Source organism: Bison bison, unplaced genomic scaffold (genome assembly GCF_000754665.1).
Source record: "Bison bison bison isolate TAMUID 2011002044 unplaced genomic scaffold, Bison_UMD1.0 scf7180017864460, whole genome shotgun sequence".
In the NCBI taxonomy this organism is placed as follows: domain Eukaryota; kingdom Metazoa; phylum Chordata; class Mammalia; order Artiodactyla; family Bovidae; genus Bison; species Bison bison.
In genome coordinates, this window is record NW_011495022.1 from 944905 (window position 1) to 959874 (window position 14970).

Consider the following 14970-nt stretch of genomic DNA (forward strand, 5'->3'; position numbering starts at 1 on the left):
CCTTCAAGGAAAATAAATTGCCTTCAAGCCCCTACGCCCATAAGTGCAAAATAAACAGTTTTGGAATGCCCTCAAAAGTTCCTGGATTAGGGAACGCGTCTTCATTTTCTTAATTTTCATGCAGAAATGTGGTTTGCAGTTCTCTTTGGTTTGGCTTTGCTCAAGAGCATCTCACCAAGGTGAATGCAAACTTAGTTAAGATGTGGCAAAAGATGCTCAAACAGAAGAAATAAAACATTTGTGTTGCAGGGCCCAGCTTAAAGCTTAGAAACTGGCAGCTACAGAATAGTGCAAGAAGCTGTTAAAAAAAATGCATTTGTCAAATTAAAAAGAAGGGTTTTTCACAAAGTAAACTATGTGTTAGATAAAGGATTTGGCTGGAAAGAACTCCCTTGAGTATTTCAGGGCCCAATTTCTCGGGTTTTCAGAGTCCTTTCATCTTATTTTGATGCCATATGTGCAGTGAGTGTATGTGCGACCTCTTCTCTTCCCTGTAACAGATAAATGCCCTTAGCATGCAAATAGGCATTGAAAGTTACGTTGTTACCTTAGGTTCTTAAGGTATAAAAAATATTTGACTAAAGTGTTGGCCGTAGTTCAAATTTTATATTCTTATAAATCACGTATTTGTAGATTTATAATTTACACTCCTACTCGTTTCCAGAAGTGATTTGAGGAAGCTTGGAATGAAAACCACAAGTCAAAAAGCTGTTCTTATAGATCTGCTTGACCTTCCTTGGGTACATTTGTAGTAAAAACACGTTTGAGAAGGTGAATTCTCCTAATAAAGGAAAAATTACTGTTCTCTCTGGAGTCATCCTCATGATATAAATGTTTTGCAGTATAATTCCTTATGTATTCCATTTGCATTGTATTGTTTTACATTATGTAAGTGATCTCTTTAAAGAAATTTAATAACCATTAAGTAGCATCTATATTTAAATAATGTTGATATTTTGCAGTATTTTACCAATATATAGATTCACATAGCAAAAAAAAAACCAAAACAGTGAATTTTATGTGTTCCTCTTGAATTGAGGCAATCAAGGGAGGTGTCTCCTCTACAGTCAAACCAGAGAAGGAACTGTCGTTAGTACTTGTCACCCAAACATGGCCAATTAGTGAGACCTGTCAGCAGTTGGAGGGTAACTTTATAAAGTGCAACTATTATGTGAGGATTCATTAAAGTATATCAGGTGTTCTCAGCACTTTTTTTTTCTCATTCTGGTGACCTGGCTCAGAGACAAGAAAACCAAAAAAAAATCCTCCAAAACAAACACAATTCCAAAAGGTGAAATGTCTACATAGATAACGCTTTGTGGACCTCCCACCATGGGAGAATATAAAATCCATGGACTACCTCCCCAGCTTTAGATTTTTTTTTTCTTCCAGCTGAGTTTGAAGATATCATTGCTCAGTTTTAAATAGGAACAATTTATGTTTAAAAAAAACGAGCAATGAGTTTACTTCTCACTGGAGTGACTGCTTTATTTGTGAAAATCTTTGTTCACAGAAATAAAGAGCAAAATTGGCTTTCTGCTGTGCCTATAAAATCCCATGTCTTCGAAGAGCTAAAGAGCGAGGAGAGTTTGTCCCACTGATTTTTATTTGCTTCTGAGTTTTTATTGGGACCCCACCACCACCCCACCATTTCACTATATCTTACCACCTTCCCGACTCCGTCTCTGCTCCTGAGCGTCTCATACAGACTTTTTATCCTCCTTTTTCTGTTTTTTTCTTCTGCAGATTTTTCTTGATCTTCTTTTCCATATAGATGACCTCTTTTTACTCTTTTGCATGTGACTTTTTATTCAGTGGTGTCCTCTTATTAGTGCTAGGTTATTTCCACTTTCTCTCCTAAATTTCATATTGACATTTGAACCACCCAGGAGGGGCCTTTATATTATTCTCAGGTGCTTCACATCTAACAGGTGTAGCTCTAATCAACATGGTTCTCCTTACATGAACAAGGGTGACTCTGTCAATTTCTATACTTCTCAGTCACCTAGAACCTTTCCAATTTATTTTCTTCCCACACATAATTCACAGACAAATGCTGTCTCCACGATGCCTCGCAATGCCAACTTCTCTACCTTTTTATTGCCATTGTGACTGTCTTTGTTCAGACTCCACTTATCTCCTTCTAGAGACTACCAGGATGTCTTCCTGACTAGTTTCCCGTCTCCAGCCTCTCTCATTTTCAATCCATTTTACACTCGTTTTGCAGAATAGGCTCCTTAAAGCAGAGCCAAGCTCAGTCACTGGCTAATAAACTTCTTCTCGGTGCTCTACCAAGTGATATATAAACCTCTCTCTTGTCTGACATTTCAGGTCATTTGCAGTCTAGCCCCAGAGTAGCTCCACATTTTTTACTTTGATCTCATAGATTCATTCATTATTTAATTTATTCAGTAGATATTTGAGTACTGACTACATGCCAGGCAGAGCTATAGGTAATAATTTTAGAAGCAATACAGTATACCTTGTATATTGCTCAGTGATATGCTTCAGATTTTATTTTTCACTGGTGGGGTCCACTGTAAGAATATCTTACGTGGTTGATAAGGGACCCCGGTAATCCCACTGGCCTCCCTTCCCTTAGTCTCTGAGGCATCATCACAGACTCGTGCGTCTCTGTGAAGTAATTGGAGAATCCCTGTCTAGATGAAGGCAGTGTTCCCTCAGTACACAGCAGTCTTGTGAGTTCTGCATCTTTGCTTGTGCTGTTTTTCTGCCTGGAACAAACCTTTCCGCTTCCCCATTACCATTTCCATCTGTCAGAGAGTCCGTGCAATTGCTTACATGGTTCCTGATCTCCCTCTAAACTTCAGCTTCTGCTCTTCCAAACCTGGTTACACTTTGCTTGGTCTCCCCTTGGAGCACCAGTCCTAGTCTTCCTTAGGCGCAAGCCTTTTTGTTTTCTGCCCTAAGGGCATCAGGCTAACCATACCTGGCCTCAATCCTTCATTTCCAGAAAAACCCGGCTCAGGGCCTGGCTTCTCATGGGGCTGCAACAAATAATTTAGTCAGATTGATGTCTACTTGGCTACTTAGTTCTTTAGTCCACCTTCTGCCTGTAACACTTGTTTGTTTTTTACACTAGAGCCAGTGCTTTACAAACTTGAATATGCGTCTAAATCATGAGGGGATCTAATTAAAATGCAGCTTTTGGTTCAGCAGATCTGGCAGGGCTGAGAGGCTGCGTATCGACACATTTCTGAGATGATATTGAAAGAGCTGATCCTCAAACCACACTTTGAGTAGCAAGGTAGTAGTTCATGCTTCCTGAGTTTGGGGGTTTCTGGCCCTCCCTCCCTGCCAAGTGATTTTGCTACAGCTACTGTTTGCTTTGATATTAGATGATTTTGAAAAGACTTTAGGTCTCGCCATGCTTCTCATAGCTGAATGGAAGGTGCCACTATTCCCTTGTATTTCCCCCTTATTGTGTTGATAAAATGTCACGGTGGCTAGTTCTCCCTATTTTATTTTTTCTGGCCAGTTCCTTTGCTTTGTTATATATTTCTTCTCATCCCATTGTTTTCAGATTATGCCTGTTCTGCTTTCTCATTCCGCTATGCTTTTTATTGTTGTTGTTCCTTTGCTCTCCCTGGTTCTTGAAATTCTCTTTGGATGCCTTGGCTGACTCCCTGCCCCAACTGTTTTCCAACTGCTTCCATTTTTTTTTTCTATGAAAGGAGCACTGACACAGAGGGGCAGATTCCAGCTCTCCGTCTGCCTTTACTGCTCACACGAGATGTTGGCAAAGCTGTTTCTTTCTGGACTCTTCCCTGTGGATGGACTGTGTGGGTTACACGGCTTCCTAGGTCTGCTTCAGCACCCGATGCCATGTGGGATCCTCACGTGGGGCAGAAGTGCAGGTTGAGGGAGGAAATAAGGATATTCTGGTGATGCTGGTGCTGGTGCCTGCTCCCAGCCAGTGTTTCTGTTCCAGATAAACAATGTGAACTTGTGTTGTTCTCTCACTACTCAGAGAAAGACTCATATTAAGAAAATAACTATTCTTTGGCCTTTGCTAATCCAGTTGTTTTCAACTGTGGCTTCACGCTAAACTGAGGAGTCCTTGAAAAAAAAAAATACTGGCATTCTTAGCCTACCTCAAGGGAATGATTTAATTTATCAGTATTTTTTTTAAGTCTCCCCAAGTGATTCTAATCTGCAGCCTGGGTGGAGAACTACAGGATCTGAGGGCAAGTGAGGAGTGGCGCGCAAGAACATAGCCTCGTGCTAAGTCAAACCCTGGCTTTGTTCCTCACAGCTTTGAGAGCTTGGGAATGTTACTTAAACTCAGGTCCTTGATTTCTTGATCTGTGAAGTGGGTTGACTTGGTTGTTGTGAGGAATATGTGAGAGCCAGAGGTGCAGTACTGTGTGCATTGTGGTAGCTTATCATGACAATTATTCTATTACATTTTATATCTGTTGAATCACTAAGGGTCAGTCATCTTGCCTTAACAGTTAATACTCTCACCCTCTGCTCAACTTTAAGATATTCAGCACGGTATAGTCACTTTGAAAGGAAATTTATGAGCATATTTTTCAGAAGTGGAAAAAATATAGCAGAAGGCGTACATATTAATAAAACCAACCACTTTTTTATATTTGATGCATTTGGTATGCCACATCAACTGTATGATCTCATAAATAGTAGAGATGAATTAAAATACATACAAACTGATACAAAAAGATGACCAGGCTTTCATACATACTTCCTGAAAAATGACTTAGCCCTTTAATAAAGACAGTTCTATCATCAACAAATAGAAAGGATTGAATATCATGAGTCTTAGAGAGCATTTTATTTTAGAAATAAATATGAATGTGTTAAACATTTACATGTCTAAGTTTATAATGCAAAATGAAATTTAAAAATAAAAGCACACACAGAGAGAGCCTGTCTTATGCAAGCTAAAGCTAGTCAACTTTTTCTTCTCTTTTTGGCTGAGATTCTGAAATAGCCAGAATATACTGTTAACATCATCAGCCAATCAAAATTGGACATAACCAATATTAATTGAGAACCTATATCCCCCTTTTTTCCTGGACACATCTGAAAATAAATGGGGGTATTCACTAGTTCCAGTGGGCCTGGCATAGGGACTCAATCATGAATATCAGGAGTGGTTAGGCTAATGGACTTTGGGTTTGAAAGAGATGCAGATGGGTACTATTTTTCATCTTTTTCTCTTGGAATAGAATGTTTTATCTCTGCATTTTTTGCTTTTTGATCAGTAAGAGTATTTTTCAATGAAATCTTCACTAATGTTTATTCTCCATATTGTCGTTGTACTTTAGAAAATAACACAAGTTAGAAGATACTATGAAATTTTTAAAAGAACTTTTGAGTCCCTCTAGGGAAAGGACCATTGTGAGAAATGATTAGCTAATTCTTTTAAATGTTTGTTTCAATATACTCATGTTAAAATTGTATAAAATTCTACATAGAGTTGTGATTTTTGATGTGTGTTAAAGTATTTGGTCTATTACATATGGTATTCAGAATCTATGGACCTGGACTCAGTCAACTTAAACTGTTCACTAATCATTAGAGTTCAGATTCTAATTCATCTCAGGCTCAATACATTGCTATTTCTGTGAAATATTAGTTAGGGATGTGGAAAAGACTACTATTTAGTCAGAGAAAATTATTGTGTGTCTTGGGTTAAAAGGAATTTTTTTTTTTGCAATATTTATCCTTGATAAATTAGAGAAGTGAGACCTGTATAGAATCTAGGAAATTTCAAATCTGAGCCTAGGAAAGATAAAGGTTACAAATAAAGGTAGAAAACTTCTGCTGATATTAACACTAGAATTTAAATTTCACCCAGAAATTGTGTGGATTCTATGATGTCCTTCCATTTGATACTTTCAGTTCAGTTCAGTTGCTTAGTCGTGTCCAACCCTGAGCGACCCCATGGACTGCAGCACACCAGGCTTCTCTGTCCATCACCAACTCCTGGTGCCTACTTAAACTCATGTCCATCGAGTCAGTGATGCCATCCAACCATCTCATCCTTTGTCATCCCCTTCTCCTCCTGCCTTCAATCCTTCCCAGAATCAGGGTCTTTTCTAATGAGTCAGTTCTTCACATCAGGTGGCCAAAGTATTGGAGTTTCAGCTTTAGCATCAGTCCTTCCAATGAATATTCAGGATTTCCTTTAGGATGGACTGGTTGGATCTCCTTGCAGTCCAAGGGACTCTCAAGAGTCTTCTCCAACACCACAGTTCAAAAGCATCAATTATTTGGCACTCAGGTTTCTTTCTAGTCCAACTCTCACATCCATGCACGACTACTGGAAAAACCATAGCTTTGACTAGACAGACCTTTGTTGGCAAAGTAATGTCTCTGCTTTTTAATATGGTGTCTAGGTTAGTCATAGCTTTTCTTCCAAGGAGCAAGCGTGTTTTAATTTCAGGGCTGCAGTCACCAGCTGCAGTAATTTTGGAGCCCAAAAAAAGAAAGTCTCTCACTGTTTCCATTGTTTCCCTATCTATTTGGCATGAAGTGAAGGGACCAGATGCCATGATCTTAGTTTTCTGAACGTTAAGCTTTAAGCCAACTTGTTCACTCTCCTCTTTCACTTTCATCAAGAGGCTCTTTTGTTCTTCACTTTCTGCCATAAAGGTGGTGTCATCTGCATATCTGAGGTTATTGATATTTCTCCCAGCAATCTTGATTCCAGCCTGTGCTTCATCCAGCCCAGCATTTCTCATGATGTACTCTGCATATAAGTTAAATAAGCATCAGGTAGAATATAAGTTAAATAAGCGTCAGGTAGGATAATCCTTACCTGTTCCTCCTCTTGGAGGGCAGAATAGAATGTTATTTGATACTTTAGAGGTGGGAAAGCTCCCTTGCAGTCTTAGGGAGAGGTATTACCTTGTATGTCATGAAAATTATGATACTGAGAATAGGAATAGCATAAAATGCTATTGGTTGTGTATACCTAAACATACCTGTATATAAGCAGCAGTGTATTTTGATTATTTATATATGAGATGATTTTACCTTAATCAGTTGGTTGTTATGCATGGTCTTTAATAATATTTGGAGATGCTGATGATTAAACAAAACTTCCCACACTTGTTACACTATTGAAGGTGGGAAGTAGTATAGCCTAATGGTTAAGTTCAGCTTCTGTAGTCAGACTTTGTGAACACAAATTCCAGCTTCTCCAGTCATTAGCTGTGTGATTTTTGACCAAGTTAATCAACGTATCTGTGCTTTAGTTTCCCAAGTCTAGGAGACAATAAAGGAAACTTTAAAGGGATTGTTGTCAGGTAAAAATGAGATAATACACATAACACACTTAGCAAAGTTCTTTGCTACAGAACTACATGAAGTTCTACAGCACTCACAAAGCTAGCCATTATTATAAATTATACAGTTTAATAACTAATATCAACTACTTCATAGATACACTAATTTCTTTGCCAAGAGAATTTCTGCAACTCTGATTTTTGAGCCTTTGGTTTGAAACTGACTTCTTATTTTTAAAATTAAATATGCCTTTGTTCACTTGTCTATTTTTCCTTGTTGACTTTAGGAGAACAATGAAATGGAAGGGAGAACAGACGTGGAATTGTAAGCACTACAGGAACTCTTGAAAACATGTAACCGTGTGAAATGCAGGCAGATTTTTTAACAACAAAATATATAACTTGGGTTTTAGATTTTTGGAAAGACCAAATGACTTAAAACGTTGCTTCTGCATGAATGTGCTTTGTGAACCCTGTATGCATGTGTAAACCTGGAATGTTTGGAAGTGACCCAAATCAGAGCGAGATCCAGGTACAGGAGCCAGGTTATATAACCAGTGTCTGTGTAACCAGGGCGGACTCATTCAAGGACAGTCTCTTCTCAGGCACCCGAGTTGTAGTTGAATAGTCACCTGGATCCTCCTGGGTTCACAGACATTTATTTTAAGACCTGAATTGGATTTTCTGTATTGGAATTTAGACAACAAAATAATTAGCAAGAAAAAAACATAATTGGTGAACTACAATTGGTGAACTTACCGAAGAGTTTAAGTCTGTATATACCTAGTTACTACATGTATGATTCTTCATGCTCAGTCTCACTTCCACAGAAATAAGTGTCAAGACTCAGAGTGTGGAAGGTAAAATCTTAGTCTTGTTTCTCTTTTGTGTAGCCTTCTTCTTGTGTCCCCAACATGTAGCCACCAGGCTGGTCCTAAGACCTCTCTATTGCAGTGACTCTTGGACTTTTAGCATGAGAGAAAGCCTGGAGAGCTTGCAAAAAATGCAGATTCCTGGAATTCATCCTTGAAGTTTCTGACTCAGAAGTCTGAGGGTAGGATCCAGGAATACAAATATTTTTTTTTAAATTGAAGTGCAGTTAATTTATAATGTTATATTAATTTCAAGTATATATCAAAGCAATTCAGTTTATATATATATATACACACACACATATATATTTTTTTCAGATTCTTATATAAGATATTGAATATAGTTCCCTATGCTATACAGTAGATCCTTATTGTTTACCTGTTTTATATACAATAGTGTGTATATATTAATCCCAAACTCTGGAATCTAAACTTTTTATCCAAATATTTTATAAGAATCACAGTTGATTCACAGACCACACTTGGAAATCAGTACTAATTTTCTCGAGGAGCACTAGTTTCAACCTGGGATGCATATCAGAATTACTGTGGCTCTAAGTGAAGTCCAGTGAAATATGCTCAGCTCTGTCCCTCCACGCTGCATTAACCACTGCTGTGAGCCATCCGTGTGGAGTCTGTCATGTGTGAATTCTAGAGAACCAGGCTGTGTTCTCTCATTGGCTACCCACTGGCCTTTACCCACAGGTTTTCATCCCCTGTGATTCTCCATGGTGATATGGACCACTGGCCACCACCTCAGTATCCCTGTGAGCTCACTTGTAATACTCAGATTCCAGGGTCCAAACGTAACCCTCCAAAGTCCAAAAAGAAATGATGGGAGGTAAGGTGTTGGAGCCAGAATTTCTCCCCTGTTCCCCAGATGACAGTCGTGCTTTGGTGGAGTTCTCTAGCCAGGTCTCTATGGTGCTCCAGACAACCCCACGGGCTGTGGTAACCACCTGGAGTGTGGTGACCGTGTGGTCGATACAGAGACCACCACGACTGCTGAATGTCAGCAGTGTCTCTCCCCTTGCACAGCTCCAGGCCTCTCCCTTCTTTGCCTCCTGGGAATGCCGCTTCCCCTGTCCTTGTGGTTTTCTGGTGGGAAACACAGGCTCCTTCTCTCTGGTCTCTTCTTGTCCACCACCCTCTTCCACAACTGCCAGGTAGAGGCCAGATGACTGTGCCAAGTATGCGGACGTGATGGCACATGTTCAAACTACCACTGTCCTGGCAGAAGGACCCCTGTAAGCCCTTCATACCCTTGAAGTCTTTCTTGCCTCCTTGCCTAAGCAAGGTTTAAATTTGTTGAGAAGTTCACAGGCTCTCGGATCTACTGTCTTCTTACACTGCATTGGCAAAGGAACAGTATAATGTACCCTTGGCTGGCAGGGGAACAGGCAATCTGGTCTTTAGAAATACCTGATTTCTTGAAATGTTTCTGAGTTATCAAGAATTAAAGCCAGAAAAATGTTTACTGTGTTTGGGTAGTAGTTTTGAGTCTTCAGTGTGTGTACTTCAATAGACCCATTTAAAAATGCAAATTATAGAATGTTTTAATGTTGCTGTATAAAATAATAAAGAAACTGTATAAAATAGTGAAAGTGACATTAAAGATGATGAACAACTCTATTGCTGATTATTTTAAAAGCCACCAATAGTGTTCTGTCTTGCTAAATGGATTTTGAATTTTAATTTTATTTATGTAATTTTTGGCTGTGCTGGGTCTTCGTTATTTCAGACTTTCTCTATTTGCAGCGAGCAGGGGCTACTCCTTGTGCAGTTTGGGCTCCTCATTGTAGTTCCACAACAAGTTCTCGCACTGTGGGACGTGAGCTCTGGGCTCTGGGGCTTCAGTGGTTGTGGCACATGGGCTCTGTAGCTGCAGCACACAGGCTTCGTTGCTCCTCAGCCTGTGGGGTCTACCTGGATCAAACCGCCTCCTCTGCATTGGCAGGCATATTCTTAATCGCTGGACCGCCAGGGAAGTCCCAAATAACCTGGTTTTTTTTGTTTGTTTTAGAAAAACAAAATCTATAGAACCCCAGGGAGTGATTGAGGGTTAGGTTTAACATCTTCTCATTGCAAGATCGTGTTATGATGGAGCCCTGCATCCAGCCTGACGCAGCCCTCCTAGATGACCACTTCCTTCCTCAACGATAAGAAAAGCTCACTGGTAACTTAAGGCAGCAAGGTTTGTTGAAGGTGAGTGAGTGGCGAAAAGATATACCTACCTGGAAAATGATATCACCGATCAAATTAGATGAGAACGGGAATTATGCATATGGGAGATGGCAGTGTTATAGGTCTTCTCCAGAGGTAATTATTTGTCTTGTGGCAGTTTATTTTCTAACACTAGGGGAAAAAAATTAAAAGGCAACCTCTGAACTGTTCCTTCTGGCTAATCGGGGTGGTTGTTGGAGAGGCCCTCCCTCCGCAGGATGGAGTTTTAACTGTCTCTGGGGCGCGTGCTTAGTTGGGAAGGTGGTGCCACACCGGAGGCCTCTCAGACTAGCCCAGTTCTTTCTGTCAGGTTCTTATGATGACACTAGGAGCACGATTTCAGCACTGGTGAAGCCACTCGCAGCAGCCCAGCATGAAGAAAGGCACGGAGCAGAATCTCTGTGACCCCCTCGCCCCACCCCCATGACCGCTGTTTCCCAACCTCCTTTAGTGCCGGCTGGCGCCAGAATAGGCGGCTTTTAACAGAGGTGGCAGCTGTCTGCAAACACTTGAAGGGATGACGTGCACAGAGTAGATTCATTTTTCCAAAGTTCCAGCAGCCACGACCAGATTCAGTGGGCAGGATGGTAAGGAGGCAGGTTTGAAATCAACACGGGAAGAACTTTCTAAGGATTCCTACTGTCCCGTAATGGCCTTGAAGTGTCATGCTCGCTCCAGCTGTCAGTGTGCAGTGGGTGAGAAGACCAGCCACCAGAAACAACAACAACAAAAAAATGGGAACGTCTTTGGTGGTCCAGTGGCTAAAACTCTGTGCTCCCGGTGCAGGGGGCATGGGTTTGATTCCTAGTCAAGGAACTAGGTCTCACATGTCTCAACTAAGAGTTCATATGTTACAAGTAAAAAGATCCCACTTGCTGCAGCTAAGGACCCCACTTGCCATTATGAACATTGAAGATTTCATGTGCTGCGGCTAAGACCCAGCACAGCCAAATAAGTAAATAAAAAACATACCTAAGGGTAGCTGCAAGTAGCATTTTAAAAAAGAAAGAAACAGCGGTAAAGGAGATCTGGCACTGCACGGAAACTGGAGTGGGTTGATCACTGCCATCAGTGCCCTTCTTGGCACTATTGATAAACCATTTAACTATAGGCAGTGGAGGGGGACATATAAGAAAAAAGGTAGAAGAGATGTGAAAGGATAGTTACGATGTCTTTTTGCCCCAGATTATTAAGCACATTACTTGTATTGAGCATCTGCTATGTGCCAGGGCTTCCCTGGTGGCTCAGCTGGTAAAGAATCCACCTGCAATGCTGGAGACCTTCATTCGACCCCTGGGTTGGGAAGATCCTCTGGAGAAGGGAACAGCTACGTGCTTCAGTAGTCTGGCTTGGAGAATTCCATGGGCTGTGTAGTCCATGGGGTCACAAAGAGTCCGACTCGACTGAGAGACTTTCACTCTCACTATGTGCCTGAACACTATATCATTTAAGAGCCAAAAGGCCCAAGATCCCTGTGTGTCCCCTCTTAGCCAGAATTCTACAGTTGTTTTTCTGCCCCTCACATGAAGGTCAAGCCCTGTGCTCATCCTCAGTGACTTCCCATAGGCTTTCCTGAGTACTCATCATATCTGAGCTAAACTCCTTGATGATCTTTTCATGTTCTCATATCGTATTTTTTGTGTCTCTCATGGTGCTTGCAACATTAGATTTTAACAGTTAGTTTGTACTGATTGTGTTGATTTTTTCCTCACTAGACATAAGCTCTTTGAAAGCAGATCCTTAGTCATCCAATTAATGACTGATTATCTAGAAATAGTGAATTCTAGTATCTGTTGCGGACAAGGCAATGGCGACCCACTCCAGTACACCTGCCTGGAAAATCCCGTGACAGAGGAGCCTGGTAAGGCTGCAGTCCATGGGGTCGCTAAGAGTCAGACACGACTGAGCGACTTCACTTTGACTTTTCACTTTCCTGCATTGGAGAAGGAAATGGCAACCCACTCCAGTGTTCTTGCCTGGAGAATCCCAGGAACGGAGGAGCCTGGTGAGCTGCTGTCTGTGGGGTCGCACAGAGTCGGACACGACTGAAGCGACTTAGCAGCAGCAGCAGCAGTATCTGTTGACTGAGTATTTGATTACTCCTCTTATTTCATCCTGTTCCCAAGAGAAATATCTAGGAGGAATTTTATCCTCAAGTTAAGGACCTAAGAGGAAAAATACTGGAATACTCTTTATTCTCCTGGCTTTGCCTTTCCAGTTCTAATCACATCCTAAGTACCTATCATATTCATTCTATTCCAGGGGAAGAGCAGAAGGTGCTAAAGAGGATGAGGTAGAAAAAAGTGCCCAGTATTAGAGACGGGGAAAGTCCCTTTTTGTGTAACTCCTTTATCAACTCAGCTATGTGTGTTGCCTTCAGCAGCACTGGTGGTAGGTATGATGAGGAGAAAATCCTGCTCCTGGTGTTAACCAGCTGTGTGACCCAGCACTAGTCCTGTGACCACCTTGCCATTTTTTCTCAGTAAAATGAAGAGTTTGCCCAGGCAGTTTTCAGGGGCTCATTCTGGTCCATTCGTGCATGCAAAGTTGCTTCAGTTGTGGTCTGACTCTCTGAGACCCAGTGGCCTGTAGCCCGCCAGGCTCCGCTGTCCATGGGATTCTCCAGGCAAGAATGCTGGAGTGGGCTGCCATGCTGTCCTCCAGGGGATCTTCCCGACCCAGGAATCGAACCCCTGTCTCCTGCATTGCAGGCGGGTTCTCGACCACTACTGCCACCTGGGAAGCCCCTATTCCGCTCCAATACACTGTAAAATGTCTTTTCCCTTCCAAGGTTTTCTGAAGTTCTTTTCCTCTTCATAGTATTCTCCTGAATAATCAAGAATACTGAATGATATTGATGAGAAACAATATTGAGAGGTGACATTGGAATAAAGCTGTGTTTGTGATCTGACACATCTAAATTGAGTCCCTGCTGTATGACTTTGGGCAAATGATAATCATCTCCAAGCTGAAGATTCATGTCCTGTAAAATAGGCATGCTATTCTACATTTCCTAGGATTGCAGGACTCAGTGAAATAATGAATATGAAGTGCTGATTCTATACCACAAACATAATGAGCTCTTAGAAGATGATAGTAGTTCTCATTCGGAAGTAGCCACCTCTCTCTCTTCCTCTTCTGTCCAACCCCTGAAAGATACCCACACACAAGTCCTAAAGAAGTTACTGGGCATAGGTTTTCTTTGTGTGTGTGTGTAGTCCTGAGCATCATTTCTCTTCCATCTAGAATTAGTAGAGGACAGTCAAGGTCCCTTCCTACTGGGGCAGCCTGCTCCTACATGTATAATGGCCAAACAGATAACCCATTTCACAGTGAAGGGGGATATATTTATTTTGACATTAGCATAGAAGACAAGAATGTTGCTGGAAGTAGGTGTGGGGTCAGCTATCATAATATCAGGTATAATATCACACTCAGGTTGAGATTCTTTTATTTTAAAAAGCTTTGACTGAGCAACAGTGACACGGCAGCTCCCCAAGTCTGACAATAAAGACACCTTATGAAAATTTATGAAGTTCAGGTCGTAAAAAACAAACCACACACAGCAAGCGGTAGCATTTCTTATTAAAATAATTTTAAGTTCGTTGTCTTCATGTCGCCTATAATAGAAGCTTGTGCCATGGCTAGATACCTCAACAGCCTGTAAACTTTTATATGGGCTTTTGAAAAGGGACGATAGTTTTATGAGATATGATTTTCTCATCTCACCAAATTAGATTATTTGAGATAGTGTCCCAGGATGTAAAATTTCAATCCTGAGTAAATCTGTACCTCAGAGGCTCTGTGCAGCCTGCTAGCAGAGTGGAAATGGAGTGTAATAAATCTGCCCTGAGCCCATTTCTCTCCACACAGCCCCATAATTCATTCTCTGCTTGGTACCCATGACCACTTTTTCACGGCTAATCAGTCTGTATTCAGGCTGGCTTCTCTCAAGTGCAAGGTGCGTGCATGCTGCCTCTCAGTCATGACCGATTCTTTGTGACTCCACGGACTGTAGCTCCCCAGGCTCCTCTGTCCCTGGGATTCTCCAGGCAAGAATACTGGAGCGGGTTGCCATGTCCTCCTCCAGGGGATCTTTCCGACTATCTCTTACATCTCCTGAACTGGAGGTGGGTTCTGTACCATTAGCGCCACCTCAAGTCCAGTATCTCCTCCTCGATCCAGACTGCATCTCTCTCTCGGCATGCTGTACCACTTCTGGGTGTTTTTCGAGAACCGTGTGCTCTCCATGTTCCTAATCATGCTCTGGCTATAAGGTGGCATATTTGTTTACAGTATACTTTTTTATTTTATTCTTCTAGTGTTTTTGGCTGTGCTGGGTCTTCATTGCTGTTGGACTTTTCTCTAATTGTAGCAAGCAGGGGCTACCGTCTAGTTGCTTTATGTGGGCTTCTCAGTAGAGCAACTTCTCTTGTTGCAAAGCATGAGCTCTAGGGTGCGAGGGCTTCAGTAGCTGTGGCACATGGGTTCAGTAGTTGTGACTTCTGGGTCCTACAGGCTCAGTAGTTGGTCAGCTCAGGCACATGGGCTTAGTTGCTCCGTAGTGTGTGGGCTCTTCCCAGATCAGGGATCAAACC

At 41.5% G+C, this 14970-nt stretch overlaps 1 protein-coding gene across 1 annotated transcript in view; it reads left to right on the forward strand.

Moving 5' to 3' along the window:
- ZNF385B (zinc finger protein 385B) overlaps positions 1–14970 on the forward strand; it is a 491913-nt gene that overhangs the window by 935 nt on the left and 476008 nt on the right. The gene's annotated exons all lie outside the window — the stretch shown is intronic.